At 43.9% G+C, this 14,329-nt stretch overlaps 1 protein-coding gene across 14 annotated transcripts in view; it reads right to left on the bottom strand.

Moving 5' to 3' along the window:
• Nucleotides 1–13,281, bottom strand: part of R3hdm2 (R3H domain containing 2) — a 133,156-nt gene extending 119,875 nt beyond the window's left edge. For 12 of the 14 annotated variants that reach the window (XM_041664049.1, XM_041664041.1, XM_041664113.1 and 9 more), the window contains exons 1-2: nucleotides 13,129–13,280; nucleotides 749–855 (exon numbers count right to left, since the gene is read on the bottom strand). The gene's annotated coding sequence lies outside the window, so the exon portion shown is untranslated. Of the gene's footprint in view, nucleotides 1–748; nucleotides 856–7,819; nucleotides 7,839–13,128 lie in introns of those variants that run through there. The other 2 variants (XM_041664085.1, XM_041664056.1) reach the window with 2 other exon arrangements.
• Between the last annotated feature and the right edge of the window lie 1,048 nt (nucleotides 13,282–14,329).

The raw sequence follows: 14,329 nt of genomic DNA, 5'->3' as shown, positions 1-14,329 counted from the left end.
GAGAACTGGAGTTTTAGACAGTTGTGATCTGCCATGTGGGTGGTGGGAATCGAACATGAGTCTCTGGAAGAGCAACTAGTGCACACAACCAATGAACCATCTCTCCAGCCCCATAATAACTTTTAAAAGAATAAAAAAGGGTCAAGGCAATGGTGGTGCACACCCTTAATTAGAACACTCAAGAGGCAGAGGCAGGCAGATCTATTCGAGGTCAGCCTGGTTTATAGAGCGAGTTCCAGAACAGGCTCCAAAGCTACAGAAAAACCCTGTCTCAAAAAACCAAAAGAAAAGAGGAGAAAGAAAAGGAAAAAAAAAAGATCTTATTTTAAATTTTTTTTTTACATTTCATCATATGTATAAATTTAGGATCTCAGTAACACAACATTCTATTTACATTAATCTTTCTCCTCAGTTTATGAATCTTTATACTTTCAAATATTCTCAGAATATCTTATTATGCAGTAATAGAATTACTTTTTCTACTACCAAATGATGTGTTAAACATATTTACTACAAGTAATACTGTATTCTATTTTGAATTCTATTTAACTACAATTGTTTACTCAAAGTGCTCACTCATAGAGCTGCCTTATGCTGGCATGGCACACTCGTAGATCCCTACATTCATCAACAGCCAGCTACGTGTTCACAGAAATTTCTGCTCCAACTATTGATTAACTTTAGTCTAAGCTCACAAAATAATGCAGTATCATAAACTTTACCCATAAGGCCCCAGTGTAATGCTCACCTGACTTCTAGCACAGATAAGCTGGCTCATCCATCCAGGTGAAGTAACTGTATCAAGTAGGACTTTGCGACCCCAAGGAAGGGCAGTGGTAGCCGCTGGTGATTCACCTGAGGAGAAGAAAGAATCTTTTACCACATTGAGCCCAGGCCCTAGGAAGCTTTCAGAAATATGACGGTGAAATGAAATTCTCCGAACAGTTCTGACTCTCACTGGTCTGTGTGTCTTAGTCAAGCGGTGTGAGTGACAGCACAGGAATCATTTTGAAGGCGCCTGTAGTCTTTCTTCCTCTGAAAAGTTGAGCACTGTCTATTAACTATTAAATCCTCAGAGATTTCAATTCTACAGAAGCTCTATAGAGTTCTAAATTTAGCCAAGCAAGAGAAATAGTTGGAAGATATGCAATTCATTTTAATATCTGTGTTTTATGTTGCCAGGCAGCTCATTTCTTTTATAATGTTAACAGTCAACCACATGAAGGGGAAGAAATACACATGCCTTATAATCAACTGACAGGTTAGTAATCATGTTAAATAAAATACTGAGTCTGGTGATGTGGCTCACACCCAACACTTGGGAGGCTGAGTCAGGAAGATCAGGACTTCCAGATCAGCACAGGCTACATGAGACCATGTCGGCTAAGAGCACTGGCTGCTATTCCAGAGTACCCAGGTTTGATTCCCAGAAACCACACGGTAGCATACAACAATCTAATGTTCTCTTCTGGCCTCCATAGTACCAGGCACACAAGTGGTGCAGACACACATGTAAGTGAAACACCAGTACACATAAAATAAAAATAAAATAAAACTCAAAAGAAAATGGTATCTGTAACTTCAACGCAGGACAGCCATAGCTATACAAAGAAACTCTGCATCAGAAGAGTAAGAATTTGTTTCACCTTTATATGTCACCACCCACACAGGGGTACACTGGTTACTTCTCTGTGGCTGTTATAAAACACCATGACCAAATGTCATTTATGGGGGGAAACCCACTACAGGGCCAGCCCTCTTCCCCAAGTCATCAGAGTTGTCTACAATTCACTTACTCCTATGAAGTAATTTAGTTTGGATACTTCATTGCTTATGTACATCTGGGAACCCACAGCTCTGCAATTCACTCTCCCCACCCCATCAAAACAAAAAACAGCTGATCAAATGAGAAAAGTAAGAACAGATAGACAGGAATAAGAAGCAATCTCCCGGGCTGGAGAGATGGCTCAGTGGTTAAGAGCATTGCCTGCTCTTCCAAAGGTCCTGAGTTCAACTCCCAGCAACCACATGGTGGCTCACAACCATCTGTAAAGAGGTCTGGCGCCCTCTTCTGGCCTTCAGGCATACAGACAGAATATTGTATACATAATAAATAAATTTAAAAAAAAAAAGAAGCAATCTCCCTGTGAAGGAACTACTCCCCACTAAGGAATCAGGGTTCTTTCACAAGGGATTAACTCCAGGCCTGGGGCAAGTGAAGGACACAGTACACAGAGTACTGAAATCCTGATGGTGAGTGCCGAAAGAACAGAGAATCTCCCCCCTCCAAAGCTCCTACTAACCAAACTGAGAATAATTTACATTCTTATTCTTAAGCCAGGTTTACAGTTTATGTATTTATAGGGGCACACACCCTGGCATGATCAATATTTGAGATCAGAGAATAACATGGAAGAGTTGGCTCTTTTCTTCCACCATGTAAATTTCAGGGACTAAACACAGGTTACTGGACATGTCAACAAGTTCCTTTACCTACTGAACTGTTTTGCTGACCAAATTTACTGTTCTTTTAAAGAGTTTTTCATTTTATTTTTAATTATGTGTGCATGTGAACAAGAGTGTTAGAGGTGTCTGTGGTAGGCACAGCACGCTCACGCTCACTGTTAAGTTCGATCACTTGGGGCTAGAGTTACAGGCTGTTAGCGTAGTCTTAGAAGGGTGCTCACTCTTAACTGCTAAACCATCTCTTCAGCTCCAAATGTTATTTTATTTTTAATAGTCAATACTGTTAGTACTTTTAACACTGACAACTAGGACTACAAATTATTAATTTTAGGAGGGAAATAGCGTCTGTATGCACCAATGTGTGTGTGCTTATGTGTGTGTATTTGGTGCAGTTGTACATACACGTGCGTGCATATGTGTATGGAGGCCCAGAGGAAAACCTTGGGTGTGTAAGCATTGGCACTAGTTATTTTTAGGCACAGTCTCTCACATATACACTTGCATACACATCCATATACTACACACACAGTAAGAAAACAAAAGAAAAATATCAACACTATAGTACGCTCCAAAACAAAACAGAGAAGGGGTATTCTATAAAACAATTCTAGCTAGTAAATGTAAAGGGAATGAGACAATCTGAAAAACAACATCTTAAAATCACCAATTTTAATGAAAGTTTCAAATAAGACTCATCAATGGATGCCAAGAACACTGCATAAAAGGGACTTGTTATTCCAGTACTTGGAGACAGTGGCAGGAGGCTGAGGGATTTGCAGTCATTCTCTATTACACAGTCACTCTGAGGGCAGGATGGGCTACTATATAAAATACTGTCTCAAAACAACAAAAGGTTACTGAAGAAAACAAGAATCAGGCTGGAGAGATGGTTCAGAGGTTAAGAGCACTGGCTGCTCTTCCAGAGGTCCTGAGTTCAATTCCCAGCAACTGTAGGGTGTCTCACAATCATCTGTAATGAGATCTGGTGCCCTCTTCTGGCCTGCAGGCATACATGCACACAGGACAGTATATACATAATAAACGAATAAAAACAAGAATCATAAATTGTAAAATAGCCAGCTTATATAGTGAAGTTCTATTAGGAGAAAAAAATATAAATGAATAAATAAGAGCTATCAATGTAACAGGCGAGGCTAACCTGTACCAACTGAGCTATATTGCTATCTCCTATTTATTTGTTCATATTCACCTGTCCGAACTGAATTTCACCATGTAAACGTGGACCACGTCTGGCTATTTCAGTAGCCCAGGCTGCTCCTTTGCACTACATAAAAGAACTGGTGGTAGCACATGCATATAATCCCAGCATTTCAGAAGCAAAGGCAGGAGGATCTAGAATTCAAGGTCAAAACTCAGCTACACATCAAGTTCCACGCCAGTCTGAGAAGTGTCAGGGAAAAAATAAAGTAGGACAGGTGTGGGGTCATGCACCTTTAATTCTAGCACTTGGGAGGCAGAGGCAGGGAATCTCTGAGTTCAATGCCAGCCTGGTCTAAATTCAGAGTTCCTGATATCAGATATTTAAATTACAATTCATAACAGTAGCAAAATTATAAAGTATCAATGAAAATAAGTTTTCTTTTGTTTTTAGAAACATGGTTTTTCATTACAGCCCTGGCTGTCCTGGAATTAACTCTGTAGACCAGCTAGCCTTGAACTCATAAAGATTGACCTACCTCTGGGATGAAAGCGTGTGCCATCATCATCCAGCTAATAAAAATAACTTCATTGGGGGCTGGAGAGATGGCTCAGAGGTTAAGAGCATTGCCTGCTCTTCCAAAAGTCCTGAGTTCAATTCCCAGCAACCACATGGTGGCTCACAACCATCTGTAATGGGGTCTGGTGCCCTCTGCTGGCCTGCAGGCATACACACAGACAGAATATTGTATATATAATAAATAAATAAATATTTAAAAAAAATTTAAAAAAAATTAAAAAATAACTTTATTGTTGGGGTCATCACAACAGGAGGAATAGCATTAGGAAGGTTGAGAACCACGGCTCTAACCCTTAATCTGCCTTTCTTCCCACATATGAACAATCTACTAATTCTAGCACCATCTTCTGGCTCCTTCTGGGATCCCCTTCCCCATTCCCATCACTTCTGTACAGACTGGAAGGAGGAAGACCACAATAGGAATGCCAACCAAAAGTCATCACAGCTGTACAGATGAGAGCTGGTCATCTCCTGAGCTAAATTTAGAAGTGGAAACGATAATGGAGATATTATAGATATGTGTCCACATAAAACTTTCATGATTGTTAGATATTAAAGAATATAAAAGAGTCACATTTTTAATATCCAAGTTTTTGGCTTATAAAGCTAGGTGGTACTACTCACAGGAAGAACTAACTACTCAAGAGTAAGAACGAATTTCCATGAGAGGATTATTTATATATATTTGGGCATGGAGGTTTAAGATAGGGTTTCTCTGTGTCACCTGACTGTATTGGAACTCACTTTGTAGACCAGGCTGACCTTGAACTCAAGAGATCCACTTGCCTCCACCTCCCAAGCACTGGGACTAAAGACGTGCACCACACTGCCACCATCAATGCGGCAAAAAAATTATTACTATATTTTTAATGCTTGTTTTATTTGGCATTACTCAGAAATCAAATTCAATACCTCCTGAGTGCCCTATTCAAATGAGCTACACTCCTAGTTTCTTCAAATTATTTTTGCTTTGGTCATGGTGAACTTGAGGTGCTATGTGAGAGTCAAATAGAGAGATGTTCAAAATACCAGAGAATAAATGAGCCTAGAGCTGAGGGAAGTGCTCAGAAATGAGGGTAAAAACACAAAGTATCATCTTATAATAATAGATGCAAGGTAAAGCCATCAGAGTGGTTTAATTGTCAGACTGCATGGTGCTGCTTCTGAAATGTTATCTAAGACAATTAACCAGAGACAACAGAAGCACCTGCAGTTTTGCCAAAATACAAATTACAGGCTATACCCTGATATAGATATAAATAATCTGCATTGGTATGGATTTTAAGGTCAATTTTGTTATATGTATATATATATTTCTAATATTGATTAAGGTATTGTGATTGTGTAGTTCATTTTTAAAATGTAATATATAATTAGGAAATATAGGTAGTTAATGGATAATCATTGATAATAATCAAGCTTGTAGTCATGTTAGATTTTCTAGATATATAGAGATATATTTCAGTTAGATAGATATTCTTCATATATTTCAAAGACTGCAGAATATGGCATTTAATGTTTTAATAATTTAGGGCTTTTCATGACAATGAGACACGTCTGCTCCTGGCAGCACCAATCTATTTCGAGAGGAAGATGGGCATCGAAGAGGCTCCTTATGGAGTTGGTTGGCCATATGGGCAAGAAACTGCTCTTGCCTGGACTGTTGCATAAACTGGACACAAAGAACCCACAGAGAGAGGACTGCTAAACTTGCCTAAAGGTGAAATGATCTTTCGGGGTTCCTGATTCATAAAAGAGTCTGCGAGACATTCTGCAGGACACAGCAGATAGTGACTGAACTGCCTTTGAAATTTCCTGCTTCATGGAAATGTCTCTGGATACTATGGGCTTATAGGCTGAAGATGGATGCCCCAACGATACAGAGGAACTTTGGGTGACTGTCCAGGCAGTGAGATGTCTCTGTCATTTCTAGAGTTTGGAAGTTGCTTACTTCTTGTTTACTTAGGTAATATTATATCCTTCTGGAGTCTTTGATGGAGTTGAAGAATAGTTTTCCATTGTTATGATAAAGATAAAACAGATATAAATATTGTAACTGTAATTCTTGCTTGATAACTGTTTTGTTACATGTAATTTTACTATGTTAAAATGAAAGCCTTTCTTTTTTGTTTAAACAGAAAAAGGGGAAATGATGTAGGTGGGTCTTCTATCTATTTGTTGCTTTCATTGGTTAATTAATAAATAAAACTGCTTGGCCTGATAGGTCAGAACACAGGTAGGTGGGGAAGACAGAACAGAATGCTGGGAGGAAGGCGGCAGTGAGGCAGACACCATGGAGCCAGCTGCCAGGTCAGACATGCTGAATCTTTCCCGGTTAGCCACCACCTTGTGGTACTACACAATGGGTTAATCAAGATGTGAGAATTAGCCAATAAGAGGCTAGAACTAACGGACCAGGCAGTGTTTAAAAGAATACAGTTTCCGCGTTATTATTTCCGGGGCTAAGCTAGCCGTGTGGGAGCCGGGCAGGACGAAAGCAGGCCTGCTGTTCCCTCTACAATACCCCTAGGTCCAATACAAATCTACAGAATAAGATTCAAATTGCATGCATGCATACATACATACATACACACAGATATAAATATGTACTATGGAATGATTTTGGACATTAGGATTATAGCAGTTCATAAAATATGTAACATTTCTGTTCTCATAAGCATTAAGGTATAAGTCAGAAAACAGACAAGAAGTCAAACAAGGCAACTTGAAAAGGTGTTATTCGGGAGATGAGGCAGGTATATTCCTCTAAGTCTGAAGCCAGAGGCTACGCAGTGAGTTTCAGGCCAGCCTAGGATTGTACCAGTATTGAATTTGTAATGAACTCCCCCTAATTGCTTCTTTCCTAGTTGTTAAGCCCATGAAAGCTTCCCTAAATCTGAACCACTTTTCCAGGGCACTCTACTTGAGGCAACAATGATGTTTATATGCTAAAACCCTGCATAAATTATTACAAATGTCACATGAAACAATGTCAACAAAAATATGAACTGCATACTTCAAGGACTTAGACTTTTTCATTTAATTTCAAAATAAGGTCTCACTGTGTAGTCCTGGCTAGCCAAAAACTCGCTTTGTAGACCAGGCTGACCTTGAATTCAGAGAAATCTGTTTGCTTCTGCCTCCCATTGCTGGTATTTCTCAAACTCAAAGCAAAGGCTAAATTAAGAAAATCTTCAGCAATGGTGGCACACGCCTTTAATCCCAGCACTCAGGCAGGAGCAGGTGGATCTCTGTGAGTTCAAGGCCAACCTGAACTACAAGAGTGAGTTCCAGGAGAGGCTCCAAAGCTACAGAGAAACCCTGTCTCGAAAAACCAAAAAGAAAGAAAAATTTCATACTTGCTCATAAAGGAAAAATAAAATAAAATCACATAGGAGTTACAGGAGTTAGATGGCTCAGCTCTTCCAGAGGACCCAGGTTCAATTCCCAACATCCACATGGCAGCTCACAACTGTCTGTAACTCCAAGATCTGACACCTTCACACAGGCAAACATTCAGGCAAAACACCAATACACATTAAATAAAAAGTAATTTCTAAAATGTGCTTAATTATAAAAATAAGTCGCATCTAATAAAAGGACTGAAAAGAGTACCTGGAATGGCGAGGTAGAATGCTACACTGCTAAAGCAGCAACCAGACAGGCCATCGAGTGGAGTGTTTTCTACGGAGGGTGAGAAGGATATAGCTCAAGGAAAATACTCAGGCCACTGGCTATGAAGGTCTAAAATTAGATTCACCAACTGGACTCATGTACACATCTTGAAGCCGTGAATCTGGCTACAATTCCTGCTTGAGGTGGTGACACATTCCACGGAAGGACAAAGTCCCTTGGACTCACTCTCCTTTCTCTGTGATTTTCTGAGACAGGGACTCAACACTGTAGTCCAGGGCAGCTTCAGACTTGCTCATCCTCCTGCTCTTCCTTCTGAGTACTAGAAGGGCAGCTGCCCTCATGGCTGCCTTCTTAACTCATCTCTGAAAAGCAGCACAGAAAAGCTCACTAACCAAAGGGTAAGGGCCTTGCCAACAGGCCTGATGACACTTGAGTTCCCAGCACCCATATTTGGTAGCTCACAACCACAAGCAATTCCAGCTCCAGGGTATAGGATGCCCTCTCCTGGCCTCCACAGGGCATAAAATGGTACATAAATATAAGCACGCATATACATAATTTTGAAATAAAATAAACATTTGGCTGGGAGTGGTGGTGCATGGCTTTAATTTCAGCATTCAGGAGGCAAAGGCAGGCAGGCAGATCTCTGTGAGTTCCAGGCCAGCCTAGACTACAAAGTATCAAGTTAGCCAGGGCTACATAGTAGAGAACTGTATCAAAAAATAAAATCTTGCCCGGTGGTGATGGCAAATGCCTTTAATCCCAGCACTCAGGAGGCAGAGGCAGGCGGATCTCTGTGAGTTCGAGGCCAGCCTGGTCTACAAGAGCTAGTTCCAGGACAGGCTCCAAAGCTACAGAGAAAAGCTGTCTCGAAAAACTAAAATAATAATAATAATAAATAAATAAATAAATAAATAAATAAATAAAATCTTAAAAGAAAAATCAGATAATTCTACAAAATTCTCTGTAGGGATATTTTGTTTATGTTTTAACAAATAAATCTTACCTGAAGATCAGAGTGCAGAACTAAGGCACTAGAGGCTAAGCAATGGTGGCACACACTTTTAATCCCAGCACTCAGAAGACAGAGACAACAGATCTCTGTTAGTTCAAGGCCACCCTGGGCTACACAAAATTGAATCTTTCAACCAGGCAGTGGTGGCAGAGGCCTTTAATCCCATTACTAGGAAGGCAGAGACAAGTGTATCTCTGTGAGTTCGAGGCCAGCCTGGTCCACAGAGAAACCGTCTTAAAAAACAAAAAGAAAAAGCAAAAGAGAGAAAGAGAGACTGATCAGTCCCTGGAACCCATGTTAAGATGGAGAGAACCCACTACACAGAAAGCTGTTCTCTAATGTCCACACACACCTTGGCAAATGCGCCCAGGTTCATATTTATCCTCTCTTTGTATGCACACACACACACACACACACACACACACACGTTTAAAAGTATTTTTTAACTCCTCCTTTTCCTGAAAATGTATGCATTCATGAAGCAAGCTGGCACAGTAAGGAGCACACTCATTCAGAAACTCCCTGCACACAAGCATTGTGAGCACCTATTTAGCTATAACAGAGAAATGTTTAAGTGTCTCTGGGACTGGAGAAAAACTTACTAAAAGTTTGGAAGACACTGTTACCCATTTGTTTAAGTTATTAAAAATTATTTATAAAACAAAATGAGTAATAGGCCAGGGTGGTGGTTGGCACCTATTATCCTAGCACCAAGGGAGCTGGAGAAGGAGGACCTTTGTGAGATGCTCTTCCCAGGTCGGCCTGGGCTGTGCAGTGAGACCTTCTCAAAACAACAAAAACAAAACAGGGTGGGGCCCGAAGAGATGCCTAGGTGGTTAAGAGCAAGCACTGACCTTACAAAGACCTGAGTCCTCCCAGCACCCACAGTAGGGAGCTCACAACTACCGATAGTCCCAATTTCAGAGAGATCTGATGCCTCTGAGCTCCCCTCAGGTGTACATACCCAGACAGGCACATCTCGGGTAGCCCATGCTGGACTGGAACCCACTAAGTAAAGAGAACTCTGATCTCCTGATTGTCTAGACATATGCCAGTAGATCTTTTACCTGGCACACTTCTATTACTTGTACATTAACATTAGAACCAGATCTAGTCAAATGCTTACTCCATCCCCATTCTTTCTCCTCAAACAAGTTGCTCTCTCATGGACATCCCAGCTTTCAATGTCCTGGCAAATATTTGTTTTTTGGGTTTTTGTTTTTTTTTTTTTTTTTTGCTTGTTTTTTGTTTTATGAGACAGGGTTTGGTTCTGGCTGTCCTGGAACTCTCTGTAGACCAGTCTGGCCTTGAACTCACAGAGCTCTACCTGCCTCTGCCTCCTGAGTGCTGGGATTAAAGAAGTGTGCTACCACCACCCGGCTAACCCCTGGCACATATTTAAACCAAAACCTTTGCCATCACGTTCCTACAAAGTGCTTTTAAAACTCCACCTCACTCTTTGCCTTGGATACCCCAGAGACAATCTCACCCAGGCCACTCCCGCCAGCTCAGAGAAGGTGACCAAGAAGCAAAAGCAATAATGAAGCAGCCTGGAAGTGGTGGCGCACGCCTTTGATCCCAGCCCAGAACTTCAGAGGCAGAGACAAGCCACACAAAAAATCTCACAACCCCTTCTGTTCTCTGCTAAACAGAAAATATCCCAAGAGGTGACAGGGGAAAAATATTATCGTCCAATGGATATCTTACAAAATTCCAGAAATTTACCATAAAGAAAGAGCTCAAGAATACAGGCAGGTTAGAGTGGTCCTTGCCCCAGCTGTTTGGGAGGCTGAAACTGGGTGATCAATGGAGCCTAGGAGTTCCAGGGCAGATTGGGCACCATGAAGCCCCCTTACCTAGTCAGTCAATAAACAGTCTGTCGAGCACTGACTACACATCCAATTGCAAAAGTGAGGACAGAGCAATTCATAGAAGAAAAACGACAATCTTTCCCCCCAGCAGTTTTTTAATAGGAAAGACTAAAACTTACAGAAAGTAACCAGGCAACAAGCAAGAGTCACACAAATCCTTTGGAATTCAGATAGCTAAGGAAATGTCCTCGTTAGGGTCCCTTGAGGACAGGCAAGGCAGTTTCATAAGGGAAAGATGAGCCAAGAACACAAAACAAGTGCGGAGTGTCCGGGTACAAGTGTGCCAGAGTGATCTACCAATAACCAGGAGATAAGTGTGTAAGCTACGGGAGACTGCGGCTGAAGATCTACTGTCAGAGGCAGAGAGAAAGGTTTTAACAGTGCCCTGTTAAAGTGGTTTGCATGGTGCACACATGTAATCCCAGTGCTCACGAGGCTGAGACCACCTTGGGCTAGAGACTGTGTCTCAAAACTAGTAGACAAAGCCTACAGGAAGCAGGTTTTACTCTGAAACAGGAAGCCATCCCTCTTCAGATGCCTTTCCATTTAAAAAAAAAATTAGACAGGGTACTCAACTATATTATGTAGTGGAGGACGATCCTAAACTTCTAATCCTCCTGCCTCCACCTCCAGAGTGCAGGTACCACAGGAGAGCACACCATATCCTCCTGATTTTACACAATGCTAGGGAGTGATGCCCAGAGCCTTGTGCATGCTAGGCAAGCACTCCACCAAAGCAGCCAAAATCTGAGCCCACGGCACATTGTTTTTATCACATTTCCTTTTTTTTTTTTTTTTTTTTTTTTGGTTTTTCGAGACAGGGTTTCTCTGTGGTTTTGGAGCCTGTCCTGGAACTAGCTCTTGTAGACCAGGCTGGTCTCGAACTCACAGAGATCCGCCTGCCTCTGCCTCCCGAGTGCTGGGATTAAAGGCGTGCGCCACCACCGCCCGGCACATTTACTTATTTTTAATGTTGCTGATTTGTTATTTGAGACAGAACCAAGGCTAGGTTTGAACTCAATCCTATACTCCTGGATGGCCTCAAACTCAGGATTCCTGTTGCTAGAATTACAGGTCTATCCCACTTCTACCAGCTTTAATTGGGCAAAGTTTTGCCTTATTTTTGATTTGGTCTGCTTATTCACACAGGGTTTCATGTACCCCAGACTGACCTAAACTCTTTCTGTAGACGAGGCTAATTCTGAACTCTTGATCTTCCAGTCTTCAGTTTCCAAATGGATGATTACGGGTCTGTGTCATCACAGCCGGCTTTATCTAAGCAATTTAAAATTTTAAGCTGTGAAGCTCTGTAGATCATCTAGTGCATTCAAAACAACTCGAATCGCAACTGCATGTGCAGTCCTGGCTGTTCTAGAACTGGCTTTGTAGAGCAGGCCGGCCTTGAACTCAAGCATCCTCCTGCCTCTGCCCTGCTGGAATTTCAACTCCTAAAGTAACTTCTGCAGACATTTTCACGGTGGAAAACAGCTACTGGTGACGAGAAATACATCTAGCAAGAGAAGCGAAATAGCATAACTCAGGCCTTTCCACATGGACTTCAACCTTTATCCCGATGTCCCAGTTCTGTGGGATGGGGCTTTACTGAATGAAGTAAGGAAAAACGCATTTGGAAAAGGCGCCACATATGACTGACATGTCAAATTTAACTATCTAAAAATACAATAAAATGCTAGGAATGTGTGCTGTTAAGTGGTACATGTCACATCCCCCAACCTTCAGGCTGCCTACAAACCTCAGCTAGGACTGTGACTCAAGTGCTTTGGGGCAGGGGACGTACAAGGCCTCTCCTTCAACTAGGATCTTAATTTTAAATTTTCCCACTTTTCTCTCTCCGGTTTTAGTGCAGTTCTTTTTTTGGGGGGGGAGGGGAGACTGAGATTCAGTAAGTCATAATTATGCAAAACAATTCACTTCGCGTAAATCGGCTACTCGGTTCATGGTGACAAACGTCGAAAACTGGTTAGCCCTACGAGAAAGCATGAATTGGGAGCTCAGCACAGGCCCAACTTCTTCAAGCTGCAGGACATCTTCCAGCCATGTGCCAACTCCAAGCTGCGTCCAGTGACAAACTCCAACACCTCTAGGTCCCCTTCTGCGGGAGGCTCCGAGGCGAGCGAGCACCCCCACCAGAAACACTCGTTGCCCTCCGGCGCTGCCAAGGGCGCCGCGCTCCCCGGCCCTCGGCCCAGGCCACAGGTGGCGCCGCCCCCTCCCCGGAGTCCCGTGGCCCCCGCTCCGCGCGCTCGCACGCTCGCCGGCTTGCGCGGGCCGACCCTTCCCGGAGGCTGCGGCCCGGCCCCGCCACCCCCGACCCGCCCGCCCGCCGCCCGCCACGCCCCCTGCCCGCGCGCCGCCCGCCCCCCGGCCGGAGGTGGCCTCACCTCACGGGGGCCAGAGCGGGGAGGGCGCCCGGTCTCCGCCCGCCGCCCGGGCCCACGGCCGCTCGGCTGCGGCTCGGCCCCGACGGCCGGCGGCGGCGGCGCGCTTCTGGGGGCGGGCTCTTCTCGGAGGGGGGGGGTCTCCCCGGGGCCCGGGCGGGGAGGCAGGGGAGCGGGGCGGGGGAGGGGAAAGGGGCTCGGGAAGGAGGGGGGGAGAGGGGAAGAGAAGGGGGCCCAAACCCGGAGAGGGAGAAAAGGGGGGAGGGGGAGAAGCAGAAGGGGAAGAAAGGCCCGGAGTCCGCCCCCCGCTGCGGCCTGCGCGCTACGTCACCACGTCCGGCGTGGTCGTCAGCGCGTCCTGCGCTGCTCGCGTCCCTGCTTCCTGTGTGCGCCTCTCCGGGCTGGCGCGCGCTCCCGCCGCGGGTGCCCGCTGTATGGCGCGCGCCGTGCCCTCAGGGCCTGAGGTCGCCCGCTGGTATCTTCGTGTGCGGTGCACGTGCACGGACTTGTAATTAGGCCAGTAATTTGGGAGGTCTTGCTTCGTAGCCCTAGGCTGGCCTCACTCACCGCGTAGCCTAGGTTGGCCCTCACCTTGTTGCCTTAGGCTGTCCTCACCACGAAGCCCAGACTGGTCTCACTTTGTAGTCTTAGGCTGTCCTCACCACCAGACTGGGCTCCACAGTCCTATTCCCTGGTATTTCTCACGCGAACCACCGCTATCCAAGACTACAACTCCTGCACCCAAAATAAAGCTCCTATTTGTTTGGGTTTGTTGTGGGTTTTTTAGGTGGTCTCTAGGTAGTCTTGACTGTCTTGGCACTCACCGTGTCCGGAAAAAGGCCTGTTCTTAGACTTTCTCAAAGATTCAGTGCTTTTTAAGAACAGCAATCTTAAATGTTTAGCCTCCCCTAAAGCGAGTGGTTTTGCTCACACATCTTTAAGGCCAACACTGGGAGGCAGACGCAGGCAGATCTCCGTGTGTTCAAGGCCAGCCTGTTCTACGAAGCGAGCTCCAAGACGAGAAAGCCTGTGTCGAAACTAAACAACAACAAATCAATGAAAAAAAATCTACCTCCTTGTTTTGTCTATTCTAGGTAGAATCAGTCTACTCCTGACTATGTGTTGGTTTACTGACCCTCAAGCAAGCAGTGTAGGGGCTGGAGGTTCTGCTCAGCAGTTAACAGTACTTGTGGCTCATTCGAGG

The sequence above is a fragment of the Microtus oregoni genome, unplaced genomic scaffold (genome assembly GCF_018167655.1).
Source record: "Microtus oregoni isolate MIOR12 unplaced genomic scaffold, Mior012 000001F_ref0000356, whole genome shotgun sequence".
Classification (NCBI taxonomy): domain Eukaryota; kingdom Metazoa; phylum Chordata; class Mammalia; order Rodentia; family Cricetidae; genus Microtus; species Microtus oregoni.
Note: the sequence above shows the minus strand (reverse complement) of the source record. Positions and strands in the feature narration are given on the sequence as shown.